The sequence below is a fragment of the Hemicordylus capensis genome, chromosome 2, assembly GCF_027244095.1.
Source record: "Hemicordylus capensis ecotype Gifberg chromosome 2, rHemCap1.1.pri, whole genome shotgun sequence".
Lineage (NCBI taxonomy): Eukaryota > Metazoa > Chordata > Lepidosauria > Squamata > Cordylidae > Hemicordylus > Hemicordylus capensis.
The window spans coordinates 255,023,590-255,043,295 of NC_069658.1; the positions used below are offsets into that span (position 1 = coordinate 255,023,590).

Genomic DNA, 19,706 nt, shown 5'->3' on the forward strand with positions numbered 1-19,706 from the left:
TTTTATAGGACCCAATAGAACCTCACGTCTCTGGCCTCCTTTTTTCAAGCAGTGATGCCAAAGCTCCTTTTAAGGGAAGTAAACAAGATGTTCTTTTTATCCACAGGAACGAATTTCTTATATGACACTGGGGTAATTCACACAATCAAAAACTGGGTAAGACAAGTGTCCCATCCAGGTTTGGGAGCTATTTGTGCTCCCAATCTGGTTGTGTGGGAGCAAACCCACAATTACCTATTGATTGCGGAGTCCTCAGCCTGTCTCTGTTGTCAGTTTCCTACCTTGGCAGAATCTCACTCATACTTCACTGCTACATCCATACCCGCTTCAAGGACAGTTTCACTAAGGCCTCTACTGCATGCTCATCTTGCGAGGTAAGGCCTTCTTTTGTTTCCAACCATTCCAGTCTCCAGTTTCTCCAGCTGTCAGCACAAACAATTGACTGGAAAGACCCTGACATAGAAACGGGGACTTCCAGCTCTCAATTTCAGTGCAGTTACTCTTCCTTCTCTGCTGGCCCTGATAATCAACCGTGGATGTTGCCTGCATATCTCTGTAGAAATGTTCCATCATGCTGCTTTATTTGATATATATGCCCTGTGTTATTGGACTGTCCACTTACTGACTAGGAATCCTCTCCTTTATGTACCATGTATCACCCCTGCTAACTGGGCAAAGAGGCACCTTTTAAGGTGGTGTTTCTCTTTATTTAGCAGGGGGAGAGTAACTAGCCCTATCCACCCCCAGCACAGTATCTCCAGTGACTGTTGCTGGTGTCTATCTTATGTTTCTTTTTAGATCGTGAGCCCTTTGGGGACAGGGAGCCATCTTTCTTATGTATTTATTTATTTATTTATTTATTATTTCCCTGAGCCATTTTTGGAAGGGCAGTATAGAAATTGAATAATAAAATAAAATAAATAATAATAAATCATAAGCTGATTAGAAGTCAACTGAAGTTATTACATGAATACAGTGGAATCAATGGTTATCCCCACCTGGTTAAACCACCTGGGCCACACAATAGCATTCTGGTCAATAGTGAACATGATCTCTGCAGAGGCCAGTCTTTCTAGACTCCCAACTTTCACGCTGGCAATGGACAGATTAGGAAATGCCACAAAGTTCACAATATCAAAGCCAGCTGCTGCCAGGTCCCCATTCTCATCAAAATAAACTCCATTCATGATGGAACTATTGTAAAAGTGGCTCAGAAAAGGATGAAGCTAGAATGATATAGCAAATATTACCATTGAAAAAAAGCAAACTCATCAGGCGTGTAACAACGATCGGGCAAGGGGAGACAGTTGTCTGGGGGCCCCACTGCCTGGAGGGGCCCCCCAGACGCACCTCACGTGACTCCCCATTGCCCCCTGCCCAGCCCCAAGGCCCCTCAGCCACTTGCCCTGTTCGCCGTCTCTCTCTAGCTTGTTCTCCTGGCCGGCAATCCAGGCAGCAGACAAGCTGCAAAGAGCTCCTTTTCTCCCGCCTCTCAGCTGATTGGCGGGTGGGCGGGGCTTCCCCGGAGGCCTCGTGTAGGCCTCTGTGAAGCCTGAACTCCAGTAGGGCCCAAGCCAGCCAGGAAGGAGGAGGCAGCCAGAGTGGCCACCACTGTTCTCTGCAGCAGAAGACCCCTTGCTGCCAGGTAGAGTGTGAACTCCTTTTTGTGGTTACCTCCCCCCCCCCCGGATATATAGGCATCTGCTTGCCATAGGGCTTTGATATGGGGGGGAGGGACTGAGAAGTCTCTGAATATTTATTTTTAAACAGCTTGGAAAATTTGCTGGCTTAAAAAAAAAACTATCTAAAAAGTCCTATAAGTGGCTTGTTTCATGGCAGAAAATTACAAAAACTTCTGGAAGAAACAGTATTATATTTATTTTATTCATTCATTCATTCATTCATTCATTCATTCATTTATAAATGCACTTATGTTCAAGTTGTTTTGCAACCCAGAAGGTCTGAGTGAGAACTGTGAAGCATGTCTTGTGCTTTTATTTTATTTTATTTTTCTTGTGTGTGAACTGCTCCCCAATAGCTTGCAGGGACTTCAGGGTAAATCTGGCCAACATGTGAATGCGGCACCTCTATTCCAGAGGAGATGTGTGTTAAAGGGCTTTAAAAGCCTCCTGTGAAAAACCTCCTGGAATCGAACTTGACTGAATTTGTTCAGAATTCTGAGAAAACAAACATAGGCTCACCCTGTATGGTTGAAAGTCTCCTTTGCTAATCTGCAGCAAGGGGTCCATTTTAATCATTCATCTTTCTAGTGTGTTCTAGGCATTAAAAGTAAAACAAATGTATAGTACTCAATGTATATCACTATATATTGTGACGTGTGCGTGTGTGTATTCAGTGAAATGTATTTCCAGGCAGCATACTTATTTTGGAATATCAGACTTAAATCCTTGGGGGCGTGGGGTGTGCGGAGGCCCTGGACTTTGAGTGGGGGGGGGGCCATTTTAAAATCTTGTCTCTGGGCCCATTCCAACCTTGCTATGCCCCTGAAACTCATGTGAGGTAGCTCTCCTATGCCTGTGCACACTTGCAATGCAATTGTTTTCTCATTCATCCTGGCACTTTGACATCTCCTGACATCCACCCTCCAGTTCCATATAAGCTACCCCAACAAAGGAGGGAACCAGACTGAAGGAGCAGAGGGGCCTAATAGAGGTTAGTTTTTGTAGCAGCTGTCAGATCAGGAGCAGGAAGGGACTGGGGGAGCCAGTGATGGTTCTTTTGCCTGAATCTCATATAAGCAGGTCTTTCTATATCAACAATGTCTTCCTTAAGGGGCAGAGCCTAGAGAATAGAGCTCAGCCCACACAAAACTATTAGAGAAGTCCCCCAGGTCGCATTCGTATGAATGTGGACCCACAGTTCCATGTGCCCCTCCCTCTTCTCTCCCCTCTGAATTTGGACGTAACAGAGAGCGTCCTCTCTGCAGTGTGCAGGCTTCCTTTTTGACTGAAGGACAACCCACCCAGCCAATCATGCCAGAGTTGAAGGACGAGCTTCCTCCTTCTAGAGAATGCACCCTGCAGTACCACATTTGAAAGTACTGCAGGCTGCATCAGATATTGGGTCATGGTGATGAAACTCACTATAACCCGAGTGTTCAGACTGGAGTTCTAAATCTAAGCCCTCAGTTTCATTGCCATGCCAAACCGGAATTTCCCACATTTGGACTTAATGTCCATGGAACCACTGCCTTCAACTGTGGTTCCACCTTATGTGCAAATGTGGCCCCATTTCAACAAGATATATAACAAGATAACAAGAATCCCATTTCACCTTGAGAAGCTAAAGAGTACTTGTTGGTGGAGGGGGTTATGCATCTCATGAGATGCAATTTCCTCAGCTGTGTTCAATAGGGGTGTGCACAAAACTGGTTTGCCTGGTTTGATTCTAGTCTGAACTGGACTTGAACTGAACTGGGCATGTTTGGTTTTCTTCCCCCAAACAGACCCCCAGTTCAGCATGAATTCAAGTTGGTTCGGAGGTTCTAAGGGTTAAAAAAAAGATTTAGGATTCACCGCCGGGTTCGGAGGGTGCTGCTGTGGTCGTACATGGGTCTTTGCCACCACCACCCCCTGCCTGCAAGGCTTCTGCTACTCTTCAAAGGGCTGTTTGGCCCATTTTTGACATCCATTCACTCCCTTTCAGAATTAACATTCTCCCCAGCTTCCTGCCATACACTACCTCTGGCCCTTCCTCCACTGGCAGTGGCCATTTTGGAAGCTACCGTGCATGTGCCCTGGGCCATTTGCATGGCTGGGTCATGAACCAGGCCATGCATATGGCCAGGGTGCATGTGCGGCTGCCTCCAAAATGGCCACTGCCAGCGGAGGAAGGGCTGGAAGGGCCTGAAAATGGGCCAAAATGGCTCTTTGAAAAGTGGCACAAGGCCAGCAAGGGGATGGGGAGATTGCAGAGATTGCTCGCACCCACAGCAGCACCCATGGACCCAGTTGTGAGTCCTAAAAAGAGGCGGTCAAGCTGAACCAGGCCCAGTCCAGCTCGAGGGAGAGCCATCGAAAACATCCAAGTTCGATGGTTAACCAGCTTGACCTCAAACCGATCCACATCCATCATATTCAATATTCATGACAACACTACTTCAGTCTCAACCTTGTTCTGAGCAATTGATCATCATTTTAGGTGTAATTAACTATGAGAAAAAGGAAATACCTTCCACAATAGTGTCATTTGATGTTCCAGCCTGTCTGCACCTGCCATCATCCTCCGATCCAGTCTGGATGAGTCTGCAGCATTTAGGGCACGTGCCACAGACTGGATAGTATTGTAAATTCTATAGCTGTCTTGAGATATGAATTCTTCTACTATATCCTGGGGCAAAGTTTTCAGTATCTCTTTCTCTGTGCATCTTATTCTGCCTTTCAGAGACAATTCAGGTTTGGAATAAAAACAATGAAATCCCTTCTCCCAAAGTGGTCTGATGACATTAAGTAATGCCTCAGAACTGTCGTGTCTTTTCCTTTTTTGTGTTTGGAATGAGAAGGAGAAAGAACCATGGATGTGCTGCATATCAGCTGGTCTGTAAAACAACTTCAAGCTGAGGTCCTCCAAAGCTGTTGCAATCCAGACTTTCCCAACAATTTGTTTTTTACACATTTCAGCAAATTTCAGCAGCCTTTTTAGAACAAATACAGCGCCAGTATCTATGTGATAAACAATTACATTGGCTTGTCTCTGAACTAGAAAGGAACTCATGTCAAAGAACACTGTGACATCACGCGGCTCTGGGACAATTAGTGAGAAGGCAATACAAATACCATTCCTGATGAGCACAGATGCAAATGTGTTCAGGAACTGTTCACCAAAGTCACTCTCTGGAGCCAGGAGACCGATCCATGCCCATTTGAAATGCTGCAGAAGCTTGACAATCCCCTGGTAAGGCGGGTCTTGTTTTGGGACCATCCGATAGAAAAAAGGAAACTGAGTGTTATCTTTTACAGCACCGCTACGAAAATTGTAACTGACCTAATATGGAAAAGAAAAGATGGTTGTTTATTTTATTTCCGAAACCAATTTTGGAGATGTGTTAACCTCAAATGATTCTTAAGTCACAGAATGTGTGTCATTACAGACATTCTGTGTTAGTGTGCAGTGACAATGTATGACAGTATGTGTGGCAGTGTATAGTCTATATGGAAGACGCCTACAGTATATTGCTCTTACTGCACCAGCATTCAAAGTGGCACAAATACGAGCCATTCAGACCTATTGTGGAATATGAAGGGAAGTTGATTGATGTGGCTGAACATGATCCCTCATACTAGTCCCTGAGGAGGAATGAGGCCTAAACAGCTTTTTGTAAATAGGATTCTATGTAAATTGCCTTGCTGTTCACTGTACTGGGAAAGACTGTGCTGGGGTCAAAGATTTGTGGGTCCTGCTCTGTAGTTTCATTTTTGAGGGAGAACAGTGATAGTTAACATTTTGGAGGGAAGTGGAGGTTTGATTTTATTAGTTATGTTTTAGAAAATGGAGGGGATTTAAGTTATATTGATTGGATGATTTAGAAAATAGCAATAGCAATAACAATAGCACTTACATTTATATACCGCTTTATAGCCAGAGCTCTCTAAGCGGTTCACAATGATTTAGCATATTGCCCCCAACATTCTGGGTACTCATTTTACCGACCTCGGAAGGATGGAAGGCTGAGTCAACCTTGATCCCCTGGTCAGGATCGAACTTGTAACCTTCTGGTTACAGGGCAGCGGTTTTACCACTGCGCCACCAGGGGCTCATTCCTGGAATGAGCCCCTGGTGGTGAGAAAAATGGGAGGGATGTTTATGTATATAAATGCTGCTTTCAGCAGAGTAGTAGTACAAGTTGGAGAGACAATTTGGAGTGTTGGAAAAAGCGTCCAAAGTAAAGTTCAAGTGGGAAGAAGAAAGTGCAGAACTGAAGCGTCCAAGTGGAGGAATCACTGGCACAGTCCGAGAGCTAGGGCTGGAAAGAGCTGTGAAATCACTGACAGAGAGTAAAAACTCTGGAGAGCTAAAATCATTTAGAAGCAAGAAGAAGCAGCCTGGGGTTGAACTCCCAGAACTGTGAAGGAGAACAGGAGCTGAGGCTGAACAAGGACAGGCCGGGTTGCTGGAAAAGCAGAGGTGACTACAGAGGACTCTGAGCAAGGGTCCAGAGACAGGTTAATTTGGATGTATTTTGATCACATTTCATTTTTCCTTATGTTCATTTGGTTGCTGTTTTTGTACTAAACCTTTCAAAGGAACTATTGGTTTAATATGAACTATTTTTAAAGTAAAATTTCTTGTTTACATTTTTTTAAAGAATAGTTTCTGTCTGTGTTCTACATCCCATGCCTAAAGCCTTTTACCGCTGTACCAAAATATCTTGTTGTTGGAGTATTGGAAGGCTATTGGAAGTGGACTCAGCCAGAGTCAGCCAAAGGTCTACTTGGTGGCAGCGATTCAACACAAAAGTCACAGGGCTGGTTGAGACTGGGCCTTGATAAGTGCACCCCTGCCTACAAAGATTACAATTGTTTGGACAATGGTTTTTTCTGTGACACTCTATGGATGTGAAAGCTGGACTTTGAAGAAGAAAGACAGAAAAAGTATTCTAAAGTATTGTCTTGATAATGAAGACATTGAAGTGGTGGATAGCTTCTGCTTCTTGGGATTGGCCATCAACAGTCAAGGATCCAGTCAAGAAATACACCACAGACTAGCACTTGGTAGGGTTGCAATGAAGGCCTTGGAAAGAATATTTATATCAGTGATTCTCAAACTTGGGTCCTCAGGTATTATTGGACTTCAACTCCTATAATCCCCAACCAAAGGCCACTGAGGCTGGGGATTATGGGAGTTGAAGTCCAATAACACCTGAGGACCCAAGTTTGAGAATCCCTGATTTAGATGCTGTGACGTGTCTATGCCTACAAAGATTAGAATCGTTCAGACAATGGTTTTTCCCATGACACTCAATGGATCTGAAAGCTGGACTTTGAAGAAACAAGATAGAAAAAGTATTGATGCTTTTGAACTTTGGTGCTGGAGAAGACTTTTGAGGATACCATGGACAGCCAAGGAAACAGATAAATTGATCATAGAACAAATCTATGCAGAATTTTCACTCAAGGCACAAATGACTGGGCTTGAACTATCATACCTTAGACACACTATGCAAAAACCCAGCTCCCTTGAGAAGTCCATAATGCTGGGGAAAGTTGAAGGCAAGAAGAGGACGACCAGCAGCAAGGTGGATGGACTCGATTATGACAGCAATGAATGCACCACTGAGAGACCTTAAAGGCCAAGTTGAAGACAGACCATACTGGAGAGAATCTATCTATGTGGTCGCTAAGAGAGTCGACACCAACTTGACAGCACTTAATCAATCTATCAATCAATCAATCAATCAATCTGCTTGTCATCTTTTGAATAAGTTGGAGGATTGGGAGGAATTGATAAAACCTTTCCATCTAGAGCAGACAGGATTTTGTGAAGGACATAGCACGATAGGTCACTGTGCTACCCTGAAGACCATAATTCAGAAATATTCTGACAGCCACAAAAACAACTTTATGTTGTGTTTATGGACCTTTTGTCAGTTTTTGATTTGATGGACAAGTGCAGACTTCGGGGGAAACTTGAGAGGATGGATATTGATAAGGTTAAATTACTAACTGGTGGAGCCCCTGGTGGCGCAGTGGTAAAACTGCCACCCTGTAACCAGAAGGTTGCAAGTTCGATCCTGACCAAGGGCTCAAGGTTGACTCAGCCTTCCATCCTTCCGAGATTGGTAAAATGAGTACCCAGAATGTTGGGGGGGAATATGCTAAATCATTGTAAACCGCTTAGAGAGCTTCCAGCTATAGAGCGGTATATAAATGTAAGTGCTATTGCTATTGCTAACTGAATTACATTCTGACATCAAGGCCAAGGTGAGAGTGGACTGACAAGGGAAGAGAGCTGGTCTATAGGAAGAGAGCTGGTCTTGTGGTAGGAAGCATGACTTGTCCCCTTAGCTAAGCAGGGTCCACCCTGGTTTCATATAAATGGGAGACTAGAAGTGTGAGCACTGCAAGATATTCCCCTCAGGGAATGGAGCCACTCTGGGAAGAGCAGAAGGTTCCAAGTTCTCTCCCTGGCATCTCCAAGATAGGGCTGAGAGGGAGATTCCTGCCTGCAACCTTGGAGAAGCCGCTGCCCGTCTGTGAAGACAATACTGAGCTAGATAGACCAATGGTCTGACTCAGTATATGGCAGCTTCCTATGTTCCTATGTAAGGGTCTTTATCTGACCCCATTCCACTGAAGAGAGGTATTAAACATGGTGGCCTATTGACTCCCTTTTTATTTAATTAATGACATTGTATTGGTTATGGAATCACAGTTTCTTCCCTCCTTCACTTAACAGGTGTAACATTTCAATATTAATGTATGCCAATGGTATGGCACTTATTTCCTGTGGCCTTAGAAGAATGCTGGCTAGATTGGCTGATTATTGTGAAAAGGATAGATCTATCTATCTATCTATCTATCTATCTATCTATCTATCTATCTATCTGACATATTTGTATACTGCCCAAAACCTATGTCTCTGGGTGGTTTACAAAAAAAATATTACAAACAAAAAATAAAAAGGTTAAAACATTACAATAATTTAAAATTTAAAACAATGTTAAAAGCTATTAAAAGTACCTAATTAAAAGCTTGGGTGAACAATTGTGTCTTAACTGCCTTTAAAAAAGTTGTCAGAGATGGGAAGCTCTGAGAAGATGGGTGAGATGGGGGAGCCAAGATTGGTGAGCTGGAGTGCTTGGTTGCTAACGCAGAAATAGATATAATGGGCATAACAGAAACATGGTGGAACAGTGAGAACCAGTGGGACACTGTTATCCCTGGGTATAAACTCTATAGAAAGGACAGGGAGGGGCGCCTTGGAGGAGGGGTAGCACTGTATGTTAAAGAAGGGATAGAATCTAACAAGCTAGAAAAACTAGGTGGACTGGAGTCCTCCACAGAAACCCTGTGGGTGACTATACAAGGCCGGAAAGGGAACGTGCTACTGGGGACGTGCTATCGCCCTCCGGATCATAATGCCGACAGTGACTGGGAGTTGCAGGAGGAAATCAGGGAGGCGTCAAGGAGAGGCAGGGCTGTAATTATGGGTGATTTCAATTACCCACACATAGACTGGGTAAATTCACATTCAAGTCAGGACAAAGAGGTCAAATTTCTAGATACGCTAAATGACTGTGCCCTAGAACAGTTGGTCATGGAACCAACCAGAGAGAAGGCGACCTTGGATCTAATTCTGAGTGAGACCCAGAACCTGGTGCGTGATGTCAGTGTCATCGACCCTTTAGGGAACAGTGACCACAGTGCCATCAAATTCAGCATACATGCGGGGAGAGAATCACCAAGGACGTCTAACACAGACATTATGAATTTCAGAAGAGGAAACTTCTCCAAAATGAGGAGTATGGTGAAAAGTAGGAGTGTGCACGGTTCGATCTGTCACAATTCAAAAGACCGCAGGACCGGTCCGGAGGTCCGGTGGTCCGGATGGGTGGGGGACTGTTGCTTTAAGCGTGGGGGTGGTAGTACTTACCCCCCCCCCGCCGCTGCTCTTCCCCCTCTGGCGCTGGTCATTTGAAAAATCTTTTTGGGGCGGCAGAGTTCCTCTGCCGTCCCTGCCCCCATCGTTGTTTGTAAAGCCTTCAAAGAGATGAGCACTAGCGGCGCGCATGCGCCCTGCACGGCGCGCGCTTGTCTCTGACGCTGCCATGCGCATGCCGCACAGGGCGCGTGCACGCCGCTAGCGCTCGTCTCTTTGAAGGCTTTACAAACAACGATGGGGGCAGGGGCGGCAGAGGAACTCTGCCACCCCAAGAAGATTTTTCAAATGACCAGCGCCGGAGGGGGGAAGAGCGGCAGGGGGGGAGTACTACCACCCCCCCCCGCTTAAAGCAACAGTCCCCCCCGGGCCGGACCGGGGGTGCACCAGACCATGCACACCCCTAGTGAAAAGAAAGCTGCGGGGGGAAACCAGGAGAGTCACTTCTCTCCAGAGTGCATGGAGTTTACTCAAAACCACAATAATAGAAGCCCAGTTAGATGGTATACCCAAAAGGAGCAAAGGTACCACTAAGTCCAGGAGGATGCCACCATGGCTAACGGGTACCGTCAAGGAAGCCATAAAAGGGAAGAAGACTTCCTTCCAAAATTGGAGGGCCTGTCCAAATGAAGAGAACAGAAAGGAACACAAACGCTGGCAAAAGAAATGCAAGGTGACAATAAGGGAGGCAAAAAGAGAGTTTGAGGAACATTTAGCCAAAAGTATCAAGGGGATAACAAAAACTTCTTTAAGTACATCAGAAGCAGGAAACCTGCCAGGGAGGCAGTTGGACCATTAGACAATGAGGGAGTGAAAGGGATTATTAAGAAGGATATGGAGGTTGCATAGAAGCTGAATGAGTTCTTTGCATCTGTCTTCACGGCAGAGGATACTGAGCATATACCTGTTCCTGAACCAGGCTTTTTAGGGATGGAGGCTAGAGAGCTGAATCAGATAGAAGTGACAAGGGATGATGTTCTAAACTGTCTGGACAAACTGAAAGCTCACAAATCACCAGGGCCGGATGGCCGGATGGCATCCATCCAAGAGTCCTTAAAGAACTCAAATGTGCAATTGCCGACCTCCTTGGTAAAATATTTAACTTATCCCTGAAATCAGGCTCTGTACCTGAGGACTGGAGAGTAGCAAATGTAACACTGATTTCCAAAAGGGGATCCAGGGGCGATCCGGGAAATTACAGGCTGGTTAGCCTAATGTCCATTCAAGGCAAATTGATGGAAAGCATCCTCAAGGATAAAATTGTAAAGCAAATAAAAGAACAGGCCCTGCTGGGAGTGAGCCAGCATGGCTTCCACAAAGGTAAATCTTGCTTCACCAACCTTTTGGACTTCTTTGAGAGTGTCAACAATTGTGTGGATCAAGGTGATCCAGTTGACATAGTCTACCTGGACTTCCAAAAAGCTTTTGACAATGTTCCTCATCAAAGACTCCTGAGGAAACTTAGCAGTCATGGGATAAGGGGACAAGTACATGTGTGGATTGCTAACTGGTTGAAGGACATGAAACAGAGGGTAGGTATAAATGGAGAGTTTTCACAATGGAGGGAAGTAAGAAGTGGGGTCCCCCAGGGATCTGTACTGGGATCGGTGCTTTTTAATTTATTCATAAATGATCTAGAAGCAGGGGTAAGCAGTAAGGTGGCCAAATTTGCAGATGATACCAAACTCTTTTGGGTAGTGAAATCCAAAATGGATTGTGAGCACCTCCAAAAGGATCTGTTCAAACTGGGGGAGTGGGTGACAAAATGGCAAATGCCGTTCAATCTTAGCAAGTGTAAAGTGATGCACATTGGGACGAAAAAACCCAACTTCAAGTATATGCTGATGGGATCCGAGCTGATGGTGACAGACCAGGAGAGGGATCTTGGGGCCGTGGTGGAGAGCTCGTTGAAAGTGTTGACTCAATGTGCGGCAGCTGTGAAAAAGGCCAATTCAATGCTAGGGATCATTAGAAAGGGGATTGAAAATAAAACGGCTAACATTATAATGCCCTTATACAAAACTATGGTGCGACCACACTTGGAGTACTGCGTACAATTCTGGTCACCACAACTTAAAAAGGACATTGTTGAACTGGAGAAGGTACAGAAGAGGGCAACGAAGATGATTAGGGGCCTAGAGCACCTTTCTTATGAGGCAAGACTACAACATCTGGGGCTTTTTAGTTTAGAAAAAAGATGACTGTGGGGAGACATGATAGAGGTCTATACAATCATGCATGGTGTGGAGAAAGTGGAGAGAGAGAAATTCCTTTCCCTCTCACACAACACTAGAACCAGGGGTCACTCCATGAAATTGTATTCCAGGAGGTCTAAGACCAACAAATGCAAGTACTTTTTCACACAGCGCGTGATCCACTTGTGGAACTCTCTGCCACAGGACGTGGTGACAGCCAACAACCTGGATGGCTTTAAGAGGGGTTTGGGTGACTTCATGGAGGAGAGGTCTATTAATGGCTACTAGTCGGAGGGCTGTGGGCCACCTCCAGCCTCAAAGGCAGGATGCCTCTGAGTACCAGTTGCAGGGGAGTAATGGCAGGAGAGAGGGCACGTCCTCAACTCTTGTCTGTGGCTTCCAGCAGCATCTGGTGGGCCACTGTGAGAAACAGGATGATGGACTAGATGGGCCTTGGGCCTGATCCAGCAGGACTGTTCTTATGTTCTTATGAAGCTCTTGTTTCAGCAGGGAGTGTATTCCAAATCCTTGGGGCAGCAACAGAAAAGGCTCATCCCCAAGTAGGAACCAGACAAGCCAATGGAAACTGCAGATGAACCTCTCCTGATGATCACAGTGGGAAGTGATGTTCCTGGTGAAGGATTAACTATGACAAAACAAAGGTGGGAGTTTTTGACAGTAGCAATATCAAACATAGATGGTGTATTAATGCCCAACACATAGAGCAATACTCCTCGTTGAAGTATTTGGGAGTGTCCTTCAATTAGGCTTGTGCATTTTGATTCGGGTACAAAAAAATGTTTTGTGCCGAAAATGGCAATTTCGGATGTTTTGTAAGCAAAACAAAATCAAGAATTAAAAAACAGAGATTTTTGTTTCCAAATCGAAATGGCTGTGTTTCGGACAGAATGCTTTGTTCTTCGGGAAAGCATTGCAATTGAAATTGACTTCTCTGACTCTCTCCACTCCAGCTGAGGCACTGAGTGATTAGCAGAAGATAAGATATGCAAAAAGCTGTTGAGCATGAATTGTTTAGTTAAGTATGTGTTGTATTCAGTGTTATTGAAATGCAAACTGACCTTGCAAAGGGATTTGGGACAGCATTTTGAGACAGAAATACCCAAATATCTTTGGGAGCTCAATGCAATTCCAAAGCTCTTGCTGAAGCCATGGTATAAATTGTGTGGAGAAGCTTTTCGAGAAGCTGGTTAGGAAAGTTCTGAAATTACACAGGTTTTTCTTTCCAAAGGTTTAGAAAGAATCTCTTGACTTGTTCAGGGGTCTTTTGAAGAGCTATTTTGTTTTCCTTCTGATTTTTATGAGTTATAGTGGTGTCTAAGTTTTGTTGCCCAAGTTGAGCAGTCTAATGTAATTTAGACCACAATATAATTTGGTGGGACATGATGTCTAAGCCAGTGGTTCATAACTTCTGCCATTGCAGGGACAGGTCATCGACATGGGACTACAGGAGACAAAAGGAGCGGGGTGGGGAATACCCCTGTCAATCTATTGACATCCCCAGGAATCTTAGTTGCTTTTTTCTTTCTTGTAACCATGATCCATGGTTTTGCACTTTCTTAAATGCAGTGATGATAAATCTCAAGAATTCTGAACAGTAGGCTGATTTGTTTGGCCTACGGCTCACTCCACTTCAGTTAAATGAACATTTGAAGCTGTTCCATAGTACCAAGGTAGTTCATTGGTCTATCTTGCTATCTCAAATGACCTGTGGTCACTTTTTCATGGGGAGGGAGTGTTTTTATTGAAAGATTGCTGGAATCCACAAATGGGTTGTGCTGCTGTGCTAGTGCCACAGGGACAGGCTCCCACCCGCTGCAAAATTCTCAAATAACTGTGCCAAATATTAAGTGTCATTGTTGTTCATCATTCTCTTCACTCTTTCAACTTGTTTATATGGGGCAAAACAGTGGGTTGGGTGGCAGTGCCCCAAGGGTGGTGCACCCAGATTCCAAATAGAGCAAAGGGCTGATTTCTTAGGAATTTTTGAGGTTTACGCATCTTTAAGATTTCCCCATAGGGAATAATGGAGGTTTCAGCAGCCCCATAACTCCACCTGGGGGGCACTGGGATGGCCTGATGTGAGTGGTGGTGTAGTGCACAGAGGGTGCCAACCACCCCCCTGGATTGCTAACCCATTGGGGTACTGGGCTTTGTTGTTTCTGAGGTGTTGCGTTTAGATTCTCTGGTAGCAAATGAGATTTTTAATGAAAAACCATGAATCCACTCTCATATGCTACTAGAGAATCTACTCTCAGAACACCTCTAGAACAACAAAACCCTGTACTTCATGGGTTGGCAACCCATGAGGGTGGTTGGCATCCTATGTGCACTATACTGCCACTTGCTCTGGGCCACCCCAGTGCCCCTCAAGTGGAGTTATGGAACTGCAGGAACCTCCATTATACCCTATGAGGAAAATCTGAAATATGTGTAAATTCATTAATTCTTTAAAAATCAGCCCTTTGCCAAATTCCTCTGAAAAAATTGTGGTAGCTTCCTTGCACCAACTGGCCACTACCACCAACCACACTCCACTCTGGGCCACCACCCCCCTTGGCGTGAAGCTATACTTTTCCTGAAACCTCCATCATACCCTATGGGGAAAATCTGAAAGATGTGCAGACTTCAAAAATTCACCAAAAACCAGCAGTTTGCCCAATTCCTTTGAAATTTTTATAGTAGCTTCCACTCATTGGGCACTATAACCGTCACCCACTCTTTTGACCATGTGACCCATTTTTAAATCTGAATTAATTCAGATTTGGATTCGGATTAATTCGGATACAAAACAAAACTGAGGTGCTTCGGAAGGCTTAATTTTCGACAAAATAGAAAATGGGGTTGATTCAGATTTGGTACAAATTGAAACAGAAAAAATACAAAACGTGCAACCCTACCTTCAATAAGTTCCTCGCATGGAAGGCACACCTTAATGTTGTTCTAGCATAAGAACATAGGAATATAGGAAGCAACTGATCAGCATTCTGTGGGGCAAATCTAAAGCTTTTCTACTCTAAAGGGGGGCAGTTGATTGCCCCAACACTAAAAATGTTTCAGGAAAAGGAGATATCACTGATGTATATGGTATTGAGAGCTCTGAGGGTGGGAAGAGAAGGTTGTTGCTCAGTTGGAAATAGTCCAGAACAACTTCCTAAGGAAGATTTTGGGCCTCCCCCAGGGCATTCCTGCTGCCTATCTATGAATGGAGGTAAGGCTACCTTCAATCTCCATCAGAGTTCATTTAGCATAGGGATGTGCGAAACGTTTCGGATACAAAACGTTTTGTACACAAAACAGCCTGTTTCAGGTGTTTTGTAGACAAAACAAAACACCCATTTTCCAGATCCAAAAGTTTTGTATACAAAACAAAACGTCCCTGTTTCAGCTACAAAACGTTTTGTTGTTTTGGACCTCCATTTTGTGGTGATCTCTGAGTCAGTCTCCATTTTGTGTTTGACATCTCTTTGAATTACCCACCCTTCCAGCCTTCTGATCAGTGACCTAAATCATGGGCTGACCTGCTGACAATTCCCTCCTTGTTCCACAATGGCTCTTTTGCTTCTTCCCACTCTTTACTGACCCCATATTGGCCAGGGGAAGGGTTGCTAACCTATGGGGTGCTGGTTTATGCTGTTTCTGTGGTGTTCTGAGTGTAGATTCTCTGGTAGCATATGAGAGTGGATTCTTGTTTTTCACTGAAAATCTCATATACTACCAAAGAATTTACAATGAACACCTCAGAAACAACAAAACCCAGTATCCCACAGGCTTGTGGGGGTGGGGGTGGTTGGCACCCTATGTGCACTACACAACCCCTCGCTCTGGGCAACCCCAGTGCCTCCCACGTGGAATTATGGGGCTGCTGAAACCTCCATTATTCCCCATGGGAGAAATCTTAAAGATACGTAAACTTCAACAAATCACTAAAGATCAGCCCTTTGCCCAATACCTTTGAAATAATTCTGGAAGTTTCCTTGCCCCCATTGGGCACTACCACCCACCACACTCTGCTCTAGGTCATCCCTTTCCCTTTGATTTGAAGCAATACATTTGCTGGAATCCCCATTATTCCCAATGGTAAAATTCTTAAAGATGTGTAAACTTTAAAAAAATTCACAAAAAAAATCAGCCCTTTGCCTAATTCCTTTGAAATTTGGATGGTAGCTTCCACCCATTGGACACTACCACCACCACCCACTCCTTTTGCCCTGGGACCCTTTTTAAAAATCCAAATCGATTCAGATTCGGATTCGGAAAATTTGGCTACAAAACAAAGCAGGGCTGATTCGGATTCAGAAAATCTGGGTACAAAACAAAATGGGGATGTTTCAATTTGGATACAAATCGAAACAAGAAAATTCCAAAATGCACACCCCTATTTAGCATTGCTAAGGTACTTCAGGAAATAAGACAGCCTCCCAGAACATAATTTCATCAAATCTTGTTATTTATATTATATGGACAGGAATCAATGGACTAAATTTCTCTCTTATATTCAACAGTTGTACTCCCTGCCTTTGGTGGGGGAACTTAGATCCTGGAGCAGAGAAAACATTAGAGATCAGCTCCTTGAATGAGATGCTTGTAGAGATGCAGCTGTGGTATAATTTTCAAGGTTTTTATTTTGGTACCTCTACTGTAAGAAACGTAGAAGTTTCTTGCAGTACCTTGTTAATTCTATTCGTGTATCACTGAGGAAGGCTTTTGCAACTGTACATTTTCCAGCTATGCCCAAGCCATATCTTGAAAGGAGTTTCCTCAAACGTGCAGTGAAACAACACCTTTAGGAACATAGGAACATAGGAAGCTGCCATATACTGAGTCAGACCATAGGTCTATCTAGCTCAGTATTGTCTTCACAGACTGGCAGACCTTGTGGTGCTGGTAAAGTGGAGAATGTTATCCACTATGTCTTATATAGTTCCTTCTATGATAGGAACATAGGAATGCAGCCAGGTTCTGACACATGAAGCATCAAAATGTCTTTTGTGTGGCTTCACAGGGAAGTTGGGGTTGTAGTGATTCTGTTCTGTCTTTTATCATGTGGGGGACTATTTGTTGGATGAGCTCAGGCGCTGCCTGCCTGGACAGCAGCGGAGATGGCGACGAGAGACTTCCTCACATGGCTTCCTTCCTCCCATATGGCACAGGTTGGGCCAGTAGTACACTTTCCACTCTGGCCAGTAGTACCATTTCCCCTCCAGCTGCAATCCATGAAGTCAGCAGCCACCTCTCACCCCGTCCCCCGTCCCCCGCAGCACTCCTTTAATCAAATAGTAAAGTTCATTAACCACACCCAGTCCACTTCCTTGAGAGCATGCGCAGACAGGGTGGCAAGGGGCAAGATCCCCCTTTTTTCTTTTAAAAGCCGCCGGAGCGATGGGATGGGGGACAGCGAAGGCTGCACAGAGGTGGCTGCGGGGAGCGGGGGATGAGGGGAAAGTCCCTCCTTTTACAATAAAACATGGCTGCCTGCATGGCGGAATGGGGCAGCAGTGGCTTCAATGGGGAGGGTTGTGGTGTGGAGGGAAGTTCCCCCATTTACCTTAAAGAAGTGTCCACTGCCTCTGTGCGGAGGGGTGGCAAGGGAGAGCCCCTTCCAGCTCCCCTCCTCCCTCCCAAATGAGTGCACACCCCATTGCAGACGGTTTTGGAGAGGTCCAAATTGGGATGTGACGGGGGCGTGCACTCATTTGGAAGGGAGGTGGGGAGCTGCAAGGAGCTCTCCCTTGCCGCTAGGGGTGTGTCCGAACCGGTCTGGAAGCCATTGTAAAGGCCTCCGGACTTTCCAGACCGGTTCGGATCTGGCTGGTCCGGGTCCGGGTGGGGGGGGTTCCTTTAAGGGCGGGGAGGGTTTACTTACCCCCCCGCCACTTGCCCCCGTCCAGCGCGCGTATTTAATGTAATAATTGGGGCAGCAGGATACTTCCCTGCTGCCCCTTGTCCCTCTGCAATGCCGCCAGCTTTGACTCACAGTTTTGAAAATAAATTACTGCTGCCCAGTGCCAATAATGAAGTTGAAGAAGAAGCCGGCCTCCACTTCGGCGCCTCTCCGCCCGGCGGCTCCCCCAGGAGCCGCCGCCGCCTCCCAGCAGCCACTGAGAGCGGCTCTGCCATGGAGGACGCGCCGCGGCGCCGCGGCAACCCTCACTTCCGGCTACCATGCGACTTTCCCCCACATACAGAGTGGCTGCATTCTGCCACTCTGTATGCGGGGGAAGTCGCATGGAAGCCGGAAGTGAGGGTTGCATCACTTCCGGCTTCCATGCGACTTCCCCCGCATACAGAGTGGCAGAATGCAGCCACTCTGTATGTGGGGGAAAGTCGCATGGTAGCCGGAAGTGAGGGTTGCCGCGGCGCGTCCTCCATGGCAGAGCCGCTCTCAGTGGCTGCTGGGAGGCGGCGGCGGCTCCTCGGGGAGCCGCTGGGCGGAGAGGCGCCGAAGTGGAGGCCGGCTTCTTCTTCAACTTCATTATTGGCACTGGGCAGCAGTAATTTATTTTCAAAACTGTGAGTCAAAGCTGGCGGCATTGCAGAGGGACAAGGGGCAGCAGGGAAGTATCCTGCTGCCCCAATTATTACATTAAATACACGCGCTGGACGGGGGCAAGTGGCGGGGGGGTAAGTAAACCCTCCCCGCCCTTAAAGGAACCCACCCCACAGTGCCGGACCGCAGCTCTGCGGTTCCGTGCACACCCCCTACTTGCCGCCCCTCTGAGCAGCAGCAGCAGTACAGAAAGCCAGTGAACAGAGGTGTTCAGCTCAGTGCCGAATCGAACTAGGGGGGTTTGGTTCAACACCGGATCATCGAACTGTACATTGGATTGGACCATCAAACTGAACATCGTTCACACATCCCTAGTTGCCACCAGGCATGCCAGTGGTAACTAGAGATGGACCTCTCCAGATGACCTCAATGTGCGATGGGGGTCATACAGAAGAAGGTGCTCTCTAAGGTAACCCAGATCTAAGTCGTTTAGAGCTTTAAAGATGATAACCAGCACTTTGTACTTTGCCCAGAAACATATTGGCAGCCAATGCAACTGCTTGAGAACAGGGATAATATGGGGTCTCTGGGTTACCCCAAAGATCAGTCTGGCTGCTGCATTTTGAACTAATGGAAGTGTCCAAACTACGTACAAAGGCAGCCTCACATAGAGCGCATTGCAATAGTCAAGCCTGGATGTTACCAGTTTGTGGCCCACTGTTTTGAGAACGTCCCCCTCAAGGAATGTTCATAGCTGTCGAATCAGCCGAAGTTGATAGAAAGTGCTCCTTGCCATAGCCTCCACCTGGGATACCAGGGTGAGGCCTGGACCCAAGAGCACTCCCAAGCTGCGAACCTGTTCCTTCTGGAGGGGTGTAACCCCATCTAGCACAGGAAGATCTAACTGATCCCTCAAATTCCAATCCCTCACAATGAGCACCTCCATCTTGCTTGAACTGAGCTTCAGTTTGTTTTCCCTCATCTTGCCCATTACTGTCCATAGGAAGGCAATTAGGGAAGTTATTCCATTGCCTAATGATGATGATAAGGAGAAAAAGATTTGGGTGTCATCAGCATACTGATAACACCTTGCACCATATCTCCTGATGACCTCACCCAGCGGTTTCATGTTAAAAAGAATTGGTGACAGAATGGAGCCCTGAGGGACTCTATATAATAGTTCCCATTTTGAAGAGCAACCATCACCAAGCTCCACCATCTGGAATCTTGAAATGGGTCTAAATAATTGGTTGGATAATTGGTCAGTTTGAAATGGGTCTAGATAATTGGTTTCCTAGAAAACTGCCTGGAGCTGGTTGGCCAACACTCTCTCAATCACCTTGCCCAACCATGGGAGATTAGAGACTGGCCTTAAATTATCCATC

At 45.7% G+C, this 19,706-nt stretch overlaps 1 protein-coding gene across 6 annotated transcripts in view; it reads right to left on the reverse strand.

Moving 5' to 3' along the window:
* The window catches only part of LOC128341879 (extracellular calcium-sensing receptor-like), a 45,358-nt gene that overhangs the window by 7,367 nt on the left and 18,285 nt on the right, over positions 1-19,706 (reverse strand). For 2 of the 6 annotated variants that reach the window (XR_008314631.1, XR_008314629.1), the window contains exon 3: positions 4,792-4,925. The exons of 3 other annotated variants lie outside the window; for them this stretch is intronic. The gene's annotated coding sequence lies outside the window, so the exon portion shown is untranslated. Of the gene's footprint in view, positions 1-4,791; positions 4,926-19,706 lie in introns of those variants that run through there. One more of the 6 variants, XR_008314630.1, reaches the window with a different exon arrangement.